A 19,410-nucleotide genomic window follows, 5' to 3' on the forward strand; every position below is an offset into this window, starting at 1 on the left:
AAAAAGTGAAATTAGGCATTAACTTGAGCAGCTGTTTTCCCACGCTAACTGTCTCTTCTTCACTGATGGTTGCTTCTTTTCAAATATATACACTCATATTTGCTATAACTTTGCATGAGAACATCAAGTTCAGCTGGAGAAAGAAATGGTGATCTCTTTTATAAGATATTGCCATAGTCACTCGTAATGTCTGCGCTCCATTGATAATGCCTTTTTAAAGTCACGGTGTGCGCGCTTAACTCTGAGTTGGTCTACTCGAAGTTGATTGACCCAACTCAGATCTGCTGTTCTGAAACCGAAAACTCTGAGTTTTTAATCTCTCGGTAAATCAACTCAGAGTTCAAGTTTAAACTCTGAGTTGTTTGAACCTCCTTACTGAAACAGGCCCCAGATGGACAGAAAATAAATAAATAAATAAATAAATAAATAAATAAATAAATAAATAGTTACTCATGCTTTTTAAAGAAATAGTACATAATTAAATAAGAAAGCCAAAATTTAAGGTCAGAAAAGCACAGTTACTGGTATCAACATCAGGGAGTCTTCAAAAAATGCCATATAATTAAAAGAGAAAGCCAAAATTGCAGGTAGAAAAGCTCCTTCAGTTTCTGGAGTAAAAGCATCATGTTTTATGGATGTTGGGCTAGAAAACTCATCTTCTGTGTTTCATTATACAGTCTCTACTCTTCTCCAAATCCGCATCCGGATGATCCCGATGTGTGCGCTGCGTCTCTCGGGGCGTTCAGAGTCTCTCCACGCTTTTAGTCCAGCGCTGCGTCTCTGCGCTGACCCGCTCTTTCTTCATTTCTCAAACCATCCGGAAGGGCCAAAGGGAGAGGCCTGTGCAATTTCCTTCCTCTAATAGGTACTTCCAGAGCTCACTTCCACAGTCCTGAGAAGTGACAAGATTAAAGAATAGCTGCTCCATTCGACGAAGAGACCGGGGCAGAAACAGAGGGCAAAAATACTCCGGGTAATTATGGGGAAATCAAGCAGACTGCCACAGCCGCGCTCTCACGTCACCGCTTCACTCCCAGCGGATCAAATCCACAGCTTTTTACTTTTCCCCTGCCTCTGTTCTCTCCTTCCCGAGCTGATATTGCACTTTAGTTTAGAAAAACAGACTAATAACGCTCTGTGAAGCTTCCACTTTGAAGCTGGTCTGTGAATGGCTTAAAAGCAGCTACAATGGAGTGATATGGAGAGGGCAGATGAGGAGAGAATATTAACCAGCCTCAGGAAATACGCGATATTTATATATATTACTCCAGCAGATTCTGCAATCTGACCCACGCCGGCAGCACTCTTTACCACCCATGCAGGCTCATTGGAAAATTTATGCTAGTCTGCATTTTTTGTTAAATGCAAAATACGTTGCTCCGAGTTTGTTTCATTGCACGTTTCAGACAACAAATCCACTAGATCACACTTTCTAGACTTCTGAAAATCTGATATATGTTGCTCCAGGTACATTTATAGCACATGTCAAATGAAAAATCCACTAGGTGGCGACATCTACGTTTTTGTCAATGTAAAATATGCTACCTGTGGTATGTTTGTTGCACATTTCAAGTCCACTAGAGGGCGCTCTACACCTTTGTAAATCAAAAATAAGTTATTTAAGGTACATGTTTCAAGTCCACTAGAGGGCGCTGTCTACATTTCTTTTATGTGAAATACTTTCATTACAGTACGTTTTGTTGCACGTTTCAGATGACAAATTCACTAGAGAACGCTGCCTCCATTTTTACAAATCTGAAACATTACTTTGGGTACGTTCTGTTGGGTTTCAGATGACAAGTCCACAAGAGGGCGCTTTACACATTTTTAAAATCTGAAATATGTTATTTAGGGGCGAGGCAGTGGCGCAGTAGGTAGTGCTGTAGCCTCACAGCAAAAAGGTCGCTGGGTTGCTGGTTCAAACCTCGGCTCAGTTGGCGTTCCTGTGTGGAGTTTGCATGTTCTCCCTGCCTTGCGGTACAGGTGAATTGGGTAGGCTAAATTGTCAGTGGTGTATGACTGTGTGTGTGTAAATGTGTGTGTGGATGTTTCCCAGAGATGGGTTGCAGCTGGAAGGGCATCCGCTGCGCAAAAACTTGCTGGATAAGTTGGCGGTTTGTTCCGCTGTGGCGACTCCGGATTAATAAAGGGACCAAGCCGACAAGAAAATGAATGAATGAATGATGTACATAATAGCATTTTTTAATTTATTTTGTCTCAGCACGTAATACTCTACAGTCGTTTTGCAAGATACTAGTATTCAGATTAAAGTGCAATTGTAAAGCTTAACTTTATTAGGTTAATTAGGCAAGACGTTGGACAACAGGATTTTTGATTGAATGAATGAAAGATAAATGGATAAATAAATGAATTACAGTAAATGAATGAATGAATGAATAAATAAATAAATAAATGAATGACAGAAATTAATAAATGACAGAAACATGAATGAATGAATGAATAAATAAATGAATGAATGAATGACAGATACATACATTAATGAATGAATAAATGAATGAATGTTAAATTAATAAATGACAGATACATAAATGAATGAATGAATGAATGACAGATAATTGAATGAATGAATGAATGAATGAATGAATGAATGACAGATAAATTAATAAATGACAGATACATGAATGAATGAGTGAATGAATGAATGAATGAATGAATGAATGAATGAATGAATGATAAATGAATAAATGACAGATACATGAATGAATGAATTACAGATGAATGAATGAATGAATGAATGAATGAATGACAGATACATACATTAATGAATGAATGAATGAATGAATGAATGAATGAATGAATGACAGATACGTGAATGAATGAACGAATGAATGAATGAATGAATGACAGATAAATTAATAAATGACAGATACATGAATGAATGAATGAATGGATGAATGAATGAATGACAGAAAAATGAATAAATGACAGATACATGAATGAATGAATTACAGATGAATGAATGAATGAATGAATGAATGAATGAATGAATGAATGAAGGAATGAATGACAGATAAATAAATGAATGACAGATAAATGAATAAATGACAGATACATGAATGAATGAATGAATGAATGAATGAATGCCCTTCTCAGACCCTCTGCTTAAGATCTTCCGTTCTGCTTTACTGAGGAACCTGAACGCTGTTTTCATTTTCATTTCAGTGTGAACTACTCCATTAAACACAGGCCAGCGGTGGCAAAAGATTACCTGTCGTTGTTCCTTCTTTTCCGTAGTATCTCTAAAGCATCTCTGTGTTCAGAAATTGAAGAAAACAGGGCCAACCGCCGGCAACAAAAAAAAAGAGCCACAATGAGCACTTTATTGCTTTTATCTCTTCTCTTTTCTTGAGTGGTTTCCGATAACAGCTGGCCTCGCGGTGACCCCTGATCTAGGAACAGCTACTCTTAAGACTCAATTATAAGTCCTGCCTGCTTTAAAGCTAAATGTAAATGTGGGTGGAAGGCGCTGTCAGTCTCGCAGTAATTGTAGGTAGTGAACGGATCCAGGATTTTTTTTGTTGTTGTTGTTGAGAGGATCCTCGACTCTGCGTTTATTATGCTGAGTCACGGCTGTTCTCCGGCTCCATGCGGAGATAATCGAGGACATTAACATTCAGATGTGCACATTTATGATTGCTGGTTATCAAAATGCTGTCACTGTAAACGTCTGAGTGTTGGTCACCGGAGTATATGACAATTACCGTATATAAGTGACGACTATCTCATACCGTTTACCAGATGGACATTACGGTGCTTTATTTTATAGACAATAACACGAACTTAAACTTTAAATCGTACATCATTGTTATTATTGTAAAGCTTAGCCGTATGGTTTCATTAGTTACGTAAGGGACAATTGACAACCTGCAGCTAGACAATAAAGAACGCCTGAGGTGGCTGTTATTAATATTAAATACTAGTGTTTTTATACCATACTATTTAAAAAAAATATTAAAATAAGTAATATATGGTATATTTAATATATTGTTTTACTCTTCAATAAACGCTTCGTCATACTGTAGCATTAACTACTACCGAATTGATAAACTGTAATGCATAATGTAGAATACTTTCAATTTTACGACAGTAATCTACGGTGTATTGTATATTACCACGGTTGTCATGATTGCATAGCAACTGTAGATTCACCACAACAGATCAATTAAAATAGTGTTGTTACCATAGCAACTGTAGAATCACCACAACTGATCAATTACTAGAGTTGTTGTGTTACCATAGCAACTGCAGAATCACCACAACAGATCAATCCCTGTAGTTGTTGTGTTACCATAACAACTGTAGAATCACCACAGCAGATCAATTACTGTAGTTTTTGTGTTACCATAGCAACTGTAGATTGACCGCAGCAGATCAGTTACTATAGTTGTTGCGCTGGCAGTTGTAGAATCACCACAACAGATCAATTACTGCAGTTACTGTTACCATAGCAACTGTAGAATCACCACAGCAGATCAATTACTGTAGTTGCTGAGTTACCATAGCAACTGTAGATTGACCACAGCAGATCAGTTACTATAGTTGTTGCCATGGCAATTGTATAATCACCACAACAGATCAATTACTGCAGTTACTGTTACCATAGCAACTGTAAAATCACCACAGCAGATCAATTACTATAGTTGTTACCATAGCAACTGTAGAATCACCACAACAGATAAATTATTATAGTTGTGTTACCACAGCAACTATAGAATCGCCACAACAAATCGATTACTATAGCTCATGAGTTACCATGGCAACTGTAGAATCACTACAACAGATCAATTACTGTAGTTGCTGTTACCATAGCAACTGTAGAACCACCACAGCAGATCTATTACTGTAGTTGCCGTGTTACCATAGCAACTGTAGAATCACCACAGCAGATCAATTACTGTAGTTTTTGTGTTACCATAGCAACTGTAGATTGACCGCAGCAGATCAGTTACTATAGTTGTTGCGCTGGCAGTTGTAGAATCACCACAACAGATCAATTACTGCAGTTACTGTTACCATAGCAACTGTAGAATCACCACAGCAGATCAATTACTGTAGTTGCTGAGTTACCATAGCAACTGTAGATTGACCACAGCAGATCAGTTACTATAGTTGTTGCCATGGCAATTGTATAATCACCACAACAGATCAATTACTGCAGTTACTGTTACCATAGCAACTGTAAAATCACCACAGCAGATCAATTACTATAGTTGTTACCATAGCAACTGTAGAATCACCACAACAGATAAATTATTATAGTTGTGTTACCACAGCAACTATAGAATCGCCACAACAAATCGATTACTATAGCTCATGAGTTACCATGGCAACTGTAGAATCACTACAACAGATCAATTACTGTAGTTGCTGTTACCATAGCAACTGTAGAACCACCACAGCAGATCTATTACTGTAGTTGCCGTGTTACCATAGCAACTGTAGAATCACCACAGCAGATCAATTACTATAGTTGTTGCCATAGCAACTGTAGAATCACCACAACAGAGAAATTCTTATTGTTGGGTTACCATAGCAACTGTAGAATCACCAAGACAGATTATGACAGGTGTTACCATGGCAACTACAGAATCACCACAGCAGATCAATACATATAATTGTTACCATAGCAACAGTACAATTACTACAACATGTCCAAGTATGTTATTATAGTGCAGTTTAAGAGTGTGTTTTACAGTAAAGTGTTTACATTAAAAAAAAATTTTCTACATCTGTTCTAAACGTGGGGACAAGAAGCTTTATCAGAGGAGCAGATGTAAAGATGGTGTTAAGACCTCCATATCTGAACACCAGTCATCATCATCATCATCATCATCATCATCATGCTCAGGTGTGTGGATTGAATGATCCGCTGATTCTTCTTCTTGAGTGTGTGCAGTGTTTCTCGGCTGTAGTGCAGTGACTCTGGTGAAGTTCTGCCAGCTGGCACAGAGCTTCTCCACAGGTTGGCATTGTTTATTAATGTGCCCAGCGGTGTTCACTGGCAGCTGGTGGCCTTCAGCTTCTCTCGGCCCCGTCACCAGTGTTTCCCGCTGCGCAGCCTTTCATTCAGCCCTTTCATTACATAATTGTATGAATTATTGAGGCTAATCGCCGCAAATGACCATGGCTTTTAATAATTTATGAAGATCAGGCGAAAAAAAAAAAAAAGAAAGTCCCGGTCGCCAACCTTCCCCTCTGAAGGGCCACACGATTTACTGTCTAGAAGCATGTAATCTGCATTTCAGGGGTCTTGACTGGGATTATGTTATTATTTTGACCCAAATTATCCATTTGGGGGCATTTAGAGCCAGAAGAGAGTTGGTTTTAGTGAAGGGGATACAATTGCAAACACATAATTATGCAGTTTATTGGTTGCTGTTCATTCATTTTCATCTAAAGGAACAAATACCGGGAAGATTAATGTATTGCTATGACAAAGCAGATTTTTCAGCAACACTTCTGCAGTCTTCAGTGTCACATGATCTGTCAGATATCAGTATAATATGATGATCAAGATAGGGTTAGAATTTTTTTACATTCATTTTCTTTTCGGCTTAGTCCCTGTTAATCTGGGGTCTCCACAGCGGAATGAATCGCCAACCAGCATATGTTTGGACTGTGGGGGAAAGCGGAGCACCCAGAGGGAACCCACGCCAACACATTTTTGTTGCTGTTATTTAAATTTGTTTTCATTTAACTGAATTCTCTGGCTTTTATTTTATTTTAGAATGTGGAAACAACAACATTGCATTCTTTTGCATTCTTTGATGAGCAAACAATAAAAATAATAAATAAAATAAAATAAAAACATTTCTTGAGAAATAAATATTTTGTAATAAACACTGTCACAAGCCTTTGTAGTTTGTATTTTTATTTTATATATATATATTTTGCAATAAATAAATGTGTTTATATTTCTAAAGATGTGCGGTGATCAAACCCTTATCATCAACTAATAGATTTTTTTTTTATGCACTTCAAAAATTGCCTATATTCATTGAGAAATGCAGACAATTTTGCATTATATATAAATAGATTTCAAAAGATTGTTAAATTTTCAACACCCATTTCATTTATGCTGAATTAACACTGTGTAATGTAGGTTTGTTGCTGCCTTAAATTTAAGTTAAATCTATTCATTTATTCTCAATAATATAGAAAGGATTTTGTCTTTAGAGGACCCATGCTAATTAGCAAAACATGCGCATTAAATGACCCACATTACATGATCCTTTATGCTCAACACGGTCGATTGTACATTGTAAAAAATATTTTTTTAAAAAGTCAACTCAAAATATTTGCCATTAAAAAAAAACTGTGCCTAAAATGACCCACACAAATACAGGTTATGAACATTCATTCATTCATTCATTCATTCATTCATTCATTCATTCATTCATTCATTCATTCATTCTCTTTTTGGGTTAGTCCCTTTATTAATAAGGGTTTGCCACAGCGGAATGAATCATCAACTAATCCAGCATATGTTGTACACAGCAGATGCCCTTCCAGCTGCAAACCATCACTGGAAAACTCCCATACACACTCATACGCTACCTCTAATTTAGCTTACCGAATTCCTCTATAGCGCGTGTGTTTGGACTGTGGGGGAAACCGGAGCACCCGGAGGAAACCCATGCCAACACAGGGAGAACATGCAAACCCCACACAGAAACAAATAAAATAAATAAATAGATAAATAAATATTATTATTATTATTATTATTATTATTATTATTATTATTATTATTATTATTATGGAAGGGCATCCACTGCGTGAAACACGGGCTGGATAAAGTGGCGGTTCATTCCACTGTGGCGACCCTAGATTAATAAAGGGACTAAGCTAAAAAGAAAAATGAACGACTGAACAAACAAAAAATTGCAAGGTAACTTGCTGCACAGATTTTTAAGTGTAATCTATCATCAATATTTTATAATCAGTAATTATTATTATTGATTATAATCAAATCCTGCACATTAACTGACCCACATCATATAATCCAAATCTCCACAATTCCTCAGGCTTCTGTCTTCATCTCCATTTAAAAACAGCACGCAGCCTCCAGTTTTCAGTCTATAGTGTCGTTTGACTCATAATTGCAGAAATCAGATCATCTCTTCAAAGAACGGCAGCCATGTTTCCTCCAGCGCTGCTGATAGACTTATTTCACAGACGTTATTAAATGATATGAAACAGAAGACAGAGGAAGAGCGGACGCTTTCATAACAGCTAATATACTTAATAGCCTAATCAAAAACGCCCAGTGCCCAGAACAATCTCCTTACTTCTCTCACAGGCTGACCCGATATATGAAAGGATTCGCCGCCGATACAATTATACTTCACAATGTCACTGGAGCATTTTAGATCTAATGCAATCAGCCAACACAACCTCAGTGGAAATACACCGGCGCTGTCCAAAGATTATGAAGAAGAGAAAGTTAAGGAAGAGAAAAAAAATGAATAATAAAAATAACAATAATAATAATAATAATAATAATAATAATAATAATAATAATAATAATAATAATGATAACAACAACAACAACAACAACAACACAATATTAAAAATAATAATGATAATGATGATGATGATGACGACAACAACAACCAAAACATCAACACAACAACAATAATAATAATACCAACATCAACACAATATTAATAATAATGAATAGCAACAACAACAACAACAACAACATTAATAATATTAATAATAATAATAATAATAATAATGATGATGATGATGGATGATGACGACGACAACAACAACAACCAAAACATCAACACAGCAATAATAATAATAATAATAACAAAATAATAATAATAATAATAATAATAATAATAATACCAACATAAACACAATATTAATAATAATAAATAACAACAACAACAACAACAACATTAATAATAGAAATATTAATAATATTAATAATAATAATAATAATAATAATAATAATAATAATAATAATAATAATAATTATAAATATAAAATATTATTAATAATAATACAACAACAACTAAATAAAATATCACTAATAATAACAACAACAACAACGTTAATAATAGAAATAATAATAATAATAATAATAATAATAATAATAATAATAATAATAAATATATATAAAATATTATTAATAATAATACAACAACAACAACAACAACAACTAAATAAAATATCACTAATAATAACAACAACAACAACAACAACAAAATAATAATAATAACAATAACAACAACATTAATAATATAAATAATTATAAATAATAATAATAATATTAATAATAACAACAAAAACACAATATTATTAATAATAATATTAAAATATTAATAATAATAATAATAATAATAATATCATCATCAACATCATCATCATCATCATCAACAACAATAAATAAAATATCAATAACAATAACAATAATAATAATAATAATAATAATAATAATAACAATAATAATAATATCAATAATAATAATATTAATAATAACTACAATAATAATAATATTAATTTTGTTGACTGAGATCACATTTAAAACAGCTTTGAGATCAGGAAAGCAACCATAGTTTCCAAATTTAAGCATATTAAATTCAATTCTGATTTAATTTACACATTTAAGGTTTTTATTACTAATATATATTCTTATTATTGATATATCATGTTTTATATTATTTTAGTGTGTTTGGAAAGCTTTCTGAACTAATAAATACATTTTTCTTGAATGCATTTCAATTATTTGCATTTCAGTGCAGTTAATAATGCTACTTATCAGACTATAAATTAGTATAAATGTCATTTACATTGGCATAACCAAAAAAAAAGCTTTCAATGACCTACAGATAAGATCTTTAATAAAACATAAGCCATAAACTCATTCACAGATGAAACATATTACTTAAATATTCATTCTTTTATCAGCTTAGTCCCTTTATCAATCTAGGGTCGCCACAGCGGAATGAACCAACAACTATTCCAGCATATGTTTAACACAGCGGATGCCCTTCCAGCCGCAACCCTTCACTCAGCGATGCAATCTCAGACACAATGCACTCAAATAGAGCTAGTGACGTCAGATGCATCAGAAAGCATCGGATGCAGCTCAGATTGCACTGCATCATAATATAGCACTAATATTCACGTTAATATAGCAGTCTGTGATCGTTTGAGTCTATAAAGTACATCAGTCTGACATGCATGTTTATGATATACGAGTCTATGTCTCTAAAGTACAGCAATAACCAATGAGAGAGTCAGCGCTGGAAATCTCATCCAGATATTAACAGTCCTCGCTGCAGCCCGACTGTGGGATCACTGGAGAATCTGTAATATTTGACTATAAATGTTTGATTCGGGCTTCTTCATTAATGCTACACGGCGGCGCTCAATCCTCAAAGCCGGATCAATGGATCTGGCGATATTCATTTAGCGTTCCCCGTGTCGATTTCATATTAGCATAGAGGGATTATTATCAGCGGGCTAATTTTGGCACATCGCTAATTTCTGTTAACACAAGGTGTTCTGAGATTACTCAAAACGCTGAAACCCGCAGATCGACTTGGCAATTACCATATCCCGGAGAGAGAAGTGCCGGTATTATCTGCTTAAAGTCTTGAATTAATCAGACGATCAGGTCTCGCTGATGCTGTCAAGACATGAGGAGCAGTTATTGCCAATAAAGAAGACAAGAGCATCTCGTCTAGAGGAGAACTGTGAGTAATGAAGGCCAACACAACACGCATGTTCATTTAGAACCACATTATACTCATTTCTGCATCTTACTGTTCCTGTTAAGCTAAAAAAAAAAAGTCCAAAGCTAATGCAAACTCCTTGGAAATACATGCTTCTGCCTACATTACCTAAACACTGCAAAAAAAGTACTTCAACACACGCTTCTCTGTGGTTTCTATGTAAACTGGACACTAGGGGGCTGCATGACGACGACGACTGTTGTTCCTTTTCACACTAATGATATTTACAGGACACATTATTGAAAATGATTCTTTATCATGACATGAAAGCAGACGTACTCCCCTAAAGATGGTCTCAATCAATGCAAAAATATTCATTCTTTCCAAATATTCATCCTGTGAAATAATATTCACATCACAATAAATAAATTGCAGAAAAACTAAATACTGCAACATCAGTTTTATTCAATATCGTGCAGCGCTACTGTCGAAGACACTCAGTGTCATTGACACATCATGGTAACAACCATACAATTAATCTAATAGGAGAAACATTAGATGTGATAAAATCACTGATAAGATCAACAACAACCATAGTAATGTCAACAACAACAACAAAAAGCGTTATGCAGGGAATTTAATAGAGGCCAATTAATGGTCATAAACCATATGTATTAAGGACATTTACTGTAAGCCAGGTTACATATTCTTATTTTTACGGTGCAAAGTAAACAAAAAAAAAGTCTAAAGACAACACAAAGTCCCTGGAAATACATGCTTCTGCCTAAATTACCCTGACACAGCAAAAAAATGACTTCAACACACGCTTCTCTGTGGTTTCTATGTAAATTGAACACTAGGGGGCAGCGTGACGAGGACAACTGTTGTTCCTTTTCACACTAATGATATTTACAGGACATTTTGAGGGATGCAAGGTCCACATATTCATAAATACCATTATGACGGCTGTTTCAACAGCTTATTTTCAATGAGGTGTTGTTTTATAAAGCTGTTTTGAGATATGATTGAACAGTCTCTTGTTCCAGTTATTCAAATAGTTTGACAACAAGCAGGAAATGTTCATGGGCCAATGTCATCACCATACTGAAATGGTCTATACTGCTCAGTGAGCGTCATCTTTCAGATGAGACGTCAAACCGAGGTCCTGACTCTCAGGTGGTTGTTAAAAATTCCAGGATGTCCTTCAAAAAAATAAAAAAAAGTAAATAAATAAATGAATAAATAAATAAATACATAATTAAAAAGAGTAGGGTTTTAACCCCAACAGCCTGGCCAAATATTTCCACTGGCCACTGTCCATCATGGCCTCCTAACCATCCCCATATCATAAGTGGCTTCACACTAGTGGTGGAGGAGATTTCCACCCAAAAATTTTAAAGAGCTTTAAGAGTCCAGAAAAGTGCCATATAAAAAAAAAAGTATTATTATTATTATTTATTATTATTATTATTATTATTATTGTTGTTGTTGTAATAATAATAATAATAATAATAATAAACAACAACAACAACCACAATAATAATAATAATAATAATAATAACAACAACTATTATTATTATTGTTGTTGTTGTTGTTATTATTATTATTGTTGCTGTTATTATTATTATTATTATTATTATTATTATAACAAAAACAACAACAACAATAATAATAATAATAATAATAATAATAATAGTTGTTGTTGTTGTAGTTGCTATTATTATTATTATTAATAATATTTATTTATTAATTATTAATATTTTTTATTTTAGTGTGCAGAAGCCCCTTCCAAGAGTTTTGCTTCAGGCCCTGTAAGTCTAAGATCAGCTTTGAGTTGCATAATACATCCATATCTGTTCTGAACTAGATAAAAATCACAGACTTGTGTTTACTTAAACACACACACACACACACACACACACACACTCTGCTGCATGCATGCGAGCGAGGTCATCTTCACGATACTACAGACCTGTACCCTGTAAAACATGCTGGGTCCCACACAATTCCTCCATGTCGTCCCAACGCAAATTAATTCAGTTAAAATAATTGTTTTAGCAAATTTAAGTAGACCGAACATAAAACAATGAAGTAGTGCCAAAACAAAACCTCAGGAGTCGTGTTGTTTCAGCTCATTTTAAATAAGTAGTTTGAACAAGCAGCAAAAAGTCGCATAATAAACCCACAATTGCTCAGAACGACAAAATCCCACACTCGTGTTTCCTCATGAACACACACACACACACACACACGATCTGCTGAATAGAAGTCTAAGATCAGCTCTGAGTTGCATAATAATCCATATTTGTTCTGAACTACTGTATAATCAAAATCCTGTTCCATCATAAACACACACACACACACACACACACACACACACACACACAGAGACAGATAAACACAGGTGATCTGCTAAATGTTCAGGACACAACAGACCTGCTCAATGAACAAGCATGCGTTGAGGAGTCCAGCGTTCCTGCTCAGAGCTCCAGCTGCACTCTTTCACACACTGAGACAGGGCTCATTATTCCCTCTGCCAAAGCAAAGCTGCCCGTCTGTGGTTGATATTCCTGCCTCGGACGCACAGAAATCAGAAACGGCTCCGGACGCTGCTTTATTTGCAGGATCAGAGCAGGTACTGCATGATGCACCGGTGTGGAGGAGAGAAACACACACACACACACCTGTGCTGTTTATAGTGCTGGAACACAAGTGCTGCTCGTTTGTGCTAATTACAGAACATGCATGTGTGGTTTGGTTACTGCAGGAGTGGACAAATGCAGGTTTAATTTACCAGATAATGCACGGTTGATTATCATTATAATGCATACAGCAGCTTATTTTTCAATTGCTTTATTCTGCTTTAAAAAAAAAAAAAAAAAAAACATTTTAAATCTGTTAAAAATTATAGTTCACCCCAAAGTTTAAATTATGAAGTGTTGCTCGTTTGTGCAAATTACACAACAATGCATGTGGGGTTTTGTGTGCAATTTACCAGATAATTCAAACTGGTTGTTCTGAAATTATAATTATTGTTCGTTTTGCTTTTAAAATCGGTTTAAATGGATAGTTCACCCCCATATTAACATTATGAGCTGTCACGTGTGCTGCTCGTTTGTGCTAATTAGACAACAGTGCATGTGTGGTTTAGTGTGCAATTCACCAGATCAGTCCCACTGGTTATTTTGCAGTTGTTTTTAGGATATTTCATGCCAACTTTAAAAGTATAAAAGACCCCAATAGCTCACTGCTGATTTGCACGAATTAAACAACAAAGCATGTGTGGTTTAGTGTGCATTCATTGCTAATGTGAGCCAAAGCATGCTTAATTTAATAGATCATTCAAACTGGTACTTTTGTAATTTTGTTTTTATTTATTTAATTATTTATTTATTTATTTATTTATTTATTTATTTATTTATTTATTTATTTATTTATTTGTTTGTGTTTTATATATATATATATATCTTTGTTTATTTATTTATCTATTTCTTTGTTTGTTTGTTTATTTTTTATTTATTTATTTACTTGTTTGTTTGTTTGTTTTGTTTGTTTGTTTATATATATATATATATATATATATATATATATATATATAATATTTATTTATTTATCTATCTATCTATCTATCTATCTATCTATCTATCTATCTATCTATCTATCTATCTATCTATCTATCTATCTATCTATCTATCTATCTATTTTCTGCTTCAAAATATCAGTTTAAAGGGATAGTTCAACCCAAAATTTTAATTATGAAACAACTGCTCATTGGTGCTCATTACACATCATGCATGTGTGGTTTGGTGTGCATTTATTGCACAAGTGAACAAATGCAAGTTTAATTCACTAAATCAGTGTTTCTCAACTGGTGGGTTGAAAGTGGGTCGCGGGAACATTTTCAGTGGGTCGTGGAGTGTGTGGTCAAAAAAACAACAAAAGTTTTAACTTATTTTGCTCAAATCGGACTTTTATTTTGAAATGCATGCTCGAAATTTTCATATTTCAAATTTGTAATAGCCTTTAAAAAATGTATTTACCTGCACATATAAACATTCAAGCAGAAATCCACTCTAACGCAAGAAGTGGGACATTTACTGCAACGATGAGCAAATAACAACGGCATTGCTCCATGCAAACTGCTTATTTTAGTTTTGTTTAGTTTGGCTTTTCTTTAACAGAAGAGGTTTAAAAAGAAAGTTCAAAGAAAGCCTGAAATCATTCACCTAATAAGCATAACTGCTAATGCTAACGGTGCCTCTGTGGCAGTATGCAGGGAAGGAGACTACACGCTGCTGTTTGATTGGCTAAGGCCTGCTTCACATGACCAGGCTACAGGTTTTCCAAGTAATGCAGACATTTTCCTTTACCACATTGTAAGAAAATCTCTTGACAAATCTCTTGAAATGTCACAAGCGCTGCTCATTTGTGCTAATTAGACGACAATGCATGTGTGGTTTGGTGTGCATTTGATGCAAATGCAAGTCTAATCGGCCAGATAATTCAGACTGGTTGCTTTGCTATAATATCTGCTTTTAAAGCAGGCTTCTAAACATAGAAATCACCAAACTATATGCTAGATAAGTTGGCGGTTCATTCTGCTGTGGCGACCCCGGATTAATAAAGGGACTAAGCCGACAAGAGAATGTAATGTATGATTTGTTCTTAAAGAGACAGCTCAATCAAAATATATAGTCTGATATTTCTCACTCTTATGTAGGACATTTGTTGATAATCAAATAAAATGCTTTTATTATATATATATATATAACATTTTTATTTATTTATTAGTCAAGGTATGTAGATTTTTACAAAAATAAATATTCAGATATGAAGTTTACTGCATGAAGTAAGACCGTTTCTGCATGCACAAGTGAGTAAAATGTGTTGTCATGATAGCTGGTTATTTTGCAATCAGGTTTTGTTTTTGTCTGTTCCAGTTTCACACCGTCAAAATGAAAATTATTCATTCATTCATTTTTCTTCGGCTTATACCTTTATTCATCTGGTGTCTATTCCAGCATATGGTTTACACAGTGGATGCCCTTCCAGCAGCAACCTAGTACTGGGAAACACTCATACACACTCATTCCCATACAAACTCATACATTACGGCCAGTTTAGTTGATCAGTTCCCCCATAGCGCATGTGTTTGGACTGTGGGGGAAACCGGAGCACCCGGAGGAAACCCACGCCAACATGGGGAGAACATGCAAACTCCACACAGAAACACCAACTGACCCAGCCGGGACTTAAACCAGTGACCTTCTTGTTGTGAGGACACAACGCTACCCACTGCTCCACCACCCACCCAGCTGACTGTGCATAGTGGAATAATCAGAGAGGGCTAAGTAAAACACTTTAAGTTGCCTTACAATGTTAAGTTGCATCAACTCAAAAAGTTATTTTTATTTTTTATTTTAAGTTGAGTCGACTAAAAAACACCTTACATAGATGTAAGCACAGGTAAAACTACCTGCAAGGCATTTCAGCCTCACGTTCCTCCACCAGCGCCATTTAGGCTGGCTGCATGGTCATCAATCAGAAGCCACCCATCGTTGATGTTTCACCCTATTAATCCCAGAACATCTCCAGGTGGTGGAGCAACAGTTGGGACGTCTCCAATTTTAAGTTGTGTCAACTCTAAGTTGCCTTGCAATTTTGAGTTGAATCAACTGAAAAGGCTCTAAGTGCATTCATTCATTTTCTTTTCTGCTTAGTCCCTTTATTAACCAGGGGTCGCCACAGTGGAATGAACCACCAACTATTCCAGCATATGTTTTACACAGCAGATGCCCTTCCAGCTGCAACCCCGCACTGGGAAACACCCATGCACGTGCCAATTTAGTTCATTAATTCCCTTAAAGTGCATGTGGTTGGACTGTGGGGGAAACTGTCGCCACAGTGAAATGAACCGCCAACTTATCCAGCATATGTTTTACACAGCAGATGCCCTTCCAGCTGCAACCCCGTACTGGGAAACACCCATGCACGTGCCAATTTAGTTAATCAATTCCCCTGAAGCGCATGTGTTTGGACTGTGGGGGAAACTGTCGCCACAGTGGAATGAACCGCCAACTTCTCCAGCATATGTTTTACACAGCGGATGCCCTACCAGCTGCAACCCATTGGACTCCACACAGAAACGCCAACTGACCCAGCCGGGACTCGAACCAGTAACCTTGCTGTGAGGCGACAGTGCTAACCACTAAACCACTGTGCCAAAATTATTTAATACTTAATTTATCACATAACTTGTTCTTTCCAATAAAAATAGACACAAGTATAAATCGATTTTGCATTATATAAGTGCTGAACTTGCATGCCTGGTGTTAGTATAATAATAATATCAAGTATTACAGCACGTATAATCACAACATACAATGAACTGAAGTAATAAATAAGTAAAAAATAAATAAATAAATAAATAATTAAATAAATAAATAAATAAATAAATAAATAAATAAATAAGTAAATAAATAAGCAAATAACACATTATTGGTAGAGCGAGCACATATAAGATAACCCAAATCATTATCAATAACAAGTTTGCACTGCCCTTGCATGATTCCTCAGTTATGTTTTGCAATTAACGATCCAAAAGAAATCAATTGCAGATAATTGGGACGTGGAAAAATCTAAACTGGGCCACAAAGATCAGCTAAGAGCCTGCGCGCGCGCAGAGGAGCGATCATTACAATTGACGGACATCATAATTTCGCATAATACGACCAGATGAAAAGTGCACATCGACCAGGTTTGATTCAGTGCTCCAGTAATGGGATGCATCCCGGAAAAACTCTTTAGGACTCCGCGCTGCTGCGGCTGCGCCACTCGCTTTGTGTCCATCATAATCACTCAATTACCAAAAGCTTCAAAGTCAAATTTGACATCAAGCGCAAAAGTGCGAGAGCTCCCCCACCAGTTAAGCGTCAGAAACACATGCACACAAGTTCACCTCCGGCTTGGAGGCTCTCTGTGCCCTCCTCAACACGCCGTTCGTGCCACATTTGCCCTTTTTTCAACCAGCTTTTCCGCGTATACGAGCTTTACGCGTACATTTACGCAAATGCGCATTACATTATTGGGATCCTGCAGGCCAGAATGAACACTGTCATGCATCCCACTGCAGTATGTGTGTATATGCATGCGTGTGTATGTTTATTGACTTTGCAGATGCAGCAGAAAAAATATAAAGGATACATATAAATAAATAAATAAGCAGTGCATCTTCTAGCAGATGCTGAATGGATGCATTGCATCACAATGATTCACATATAGTGATGAGACTTGAGCTCTAATGGGGTATTGACTCAGCAGAGATGCACACACACACACACACACAGCACACCAAAATCCCGATCCACCCGCGTGCAAACTTGGCTTTGTGCACGCAACAATGAGCATTGCGTGGACTGAAAACAGATCTGATCACGCGCGCGCGCACACACATACGCACGCGCACAGTAATGTTATGCATCTGCAGTTCGCATCCTTTTAAAATCCATCCAGCATTGAGGGGTGCTCTTGCATGCGCAGATCCAGTAAAGCTGCTTCCACACTCACCTGAATCTGCTTCTCCCGCGTGTCGGGAATCTGCGGCTCCGAGCGGCTCTAAAGTTCTCCGGCTCCCGGGCTCATGCTGCTGTTTTGGGCTCTGGCTGTGGTTTTCGGACGGGTCTTCGGTCCCTCTCATACTCAAGAGGCAGAAATCCTGCGGTTCTGTTCGCCGAGCAGCATCTGAGAAACAATACAAGCCCCGATGGTCAAAAGCGGCGCAGAAATATCCGACAGCAGGTATAGAGAGAGAGAGAGAGGAGATGGAGAGATGAGTCCGAGCTCTGCTGAGAAACGAGGAGGAGGAGAGAAAGAGAGAGAGTCACTTTACTGGATTGTAGAGGAGGGAGATGGCAGACAGAAAGGGGAGGGACTGAAGGAGGAGAGAGAGAGAGAGAGAGAGAGAGAGAGAGAGAGAGAGAGAGAGAGGGCATTTATTATCGATTTTTTAACGCATGCATTATGTAATCACTACCTTTTATTAATTATGTAATTATGTATTTTTTATGGCAGATTATTTTAATGTGTGTATGTATTATATAATCATAGCCTATATACTATTTTAATTAGTGTTAATGTAATGTGCAATGCTTAGGCAAGTCCTGCAGCGCTCTTTTGAACTAAACTAAACTGAATTGAGTTGAATTGGGACAGAGAGACGGGATTTTGATAATTATTTTTAATGCATGTAGAATGTAATGTATAATGCAATCACTATACATAATATATATATATGATCACTTGTTCATTATTTTAATTATTTTATTTAATGATTTTTTCTAATTGTTCGGTTTAGTCCCTTTATTAAATTAGAGGTTGCCACAGTGGAATGAACCGCCAACTATTCCAGCATATTTTTACACAGCAGATGCCCTTCCAGTTGCAACCCAGCACTGGGAAACACCTATACACAGTCCTTCTCACACACACTCACTGACATACACTACAGCCAATGTAGTTAGACTGAGCGCTGTCCGTAGTGCTGAAAACGTTCAGGACTGTAAAACATGCAGCATCTCATTCACGCATTTTACTTTCGGCTTAGCCCCTTTATTAATCAGGGGTCGCCACAGTGGAATGGACCGCCAACTTGTCCAGGTATCATGTCCAGGCATCTGCTGCATAAAACATATGCTCGAACAGT

The 19,410-nt window shown here is 36.2% G+C and overlaps 1 protein-coding gene across 3 annotated transcripts in view; it reads right to left on the reverse strand.

The window, feature by feature from the left end:
• brinp1 (bone morphogenetic protein/retinoic acid inducible neural-specific 1) overlaps positions 1-18,593 on the reverse strand; it is a 210,239-nt gene extending 191,646 nt beyond the window's left edge. For 2 of the 3 annotated variants that reach the window (XR_012405698.1, XR_012405697.1), the window contains exon 1: positions 18,276-18,593. The gene's annotated coding sequence lies outside the window, so the exon portion shown is untranslated. 3 annotated transcript variants of the gene reach the window in all.
• Between the last annotated feature and the right edge of the window lie 817 nt (positions 18,594-19,410).

Source organism: Danio rerio, chromosome 5, assembly GCF_049306965.1.
Source record: "Danio rerio strain Tuebingen ecotype United States chromosome 5, GRCz12tu, whole genome shotgun sequence".
Taxonomy (NCBI): Eukaryota; Metazoa; Chordata; class Actinopteri; order Cypriniformes; family Danionidae; genus Danio; species Danio rerio.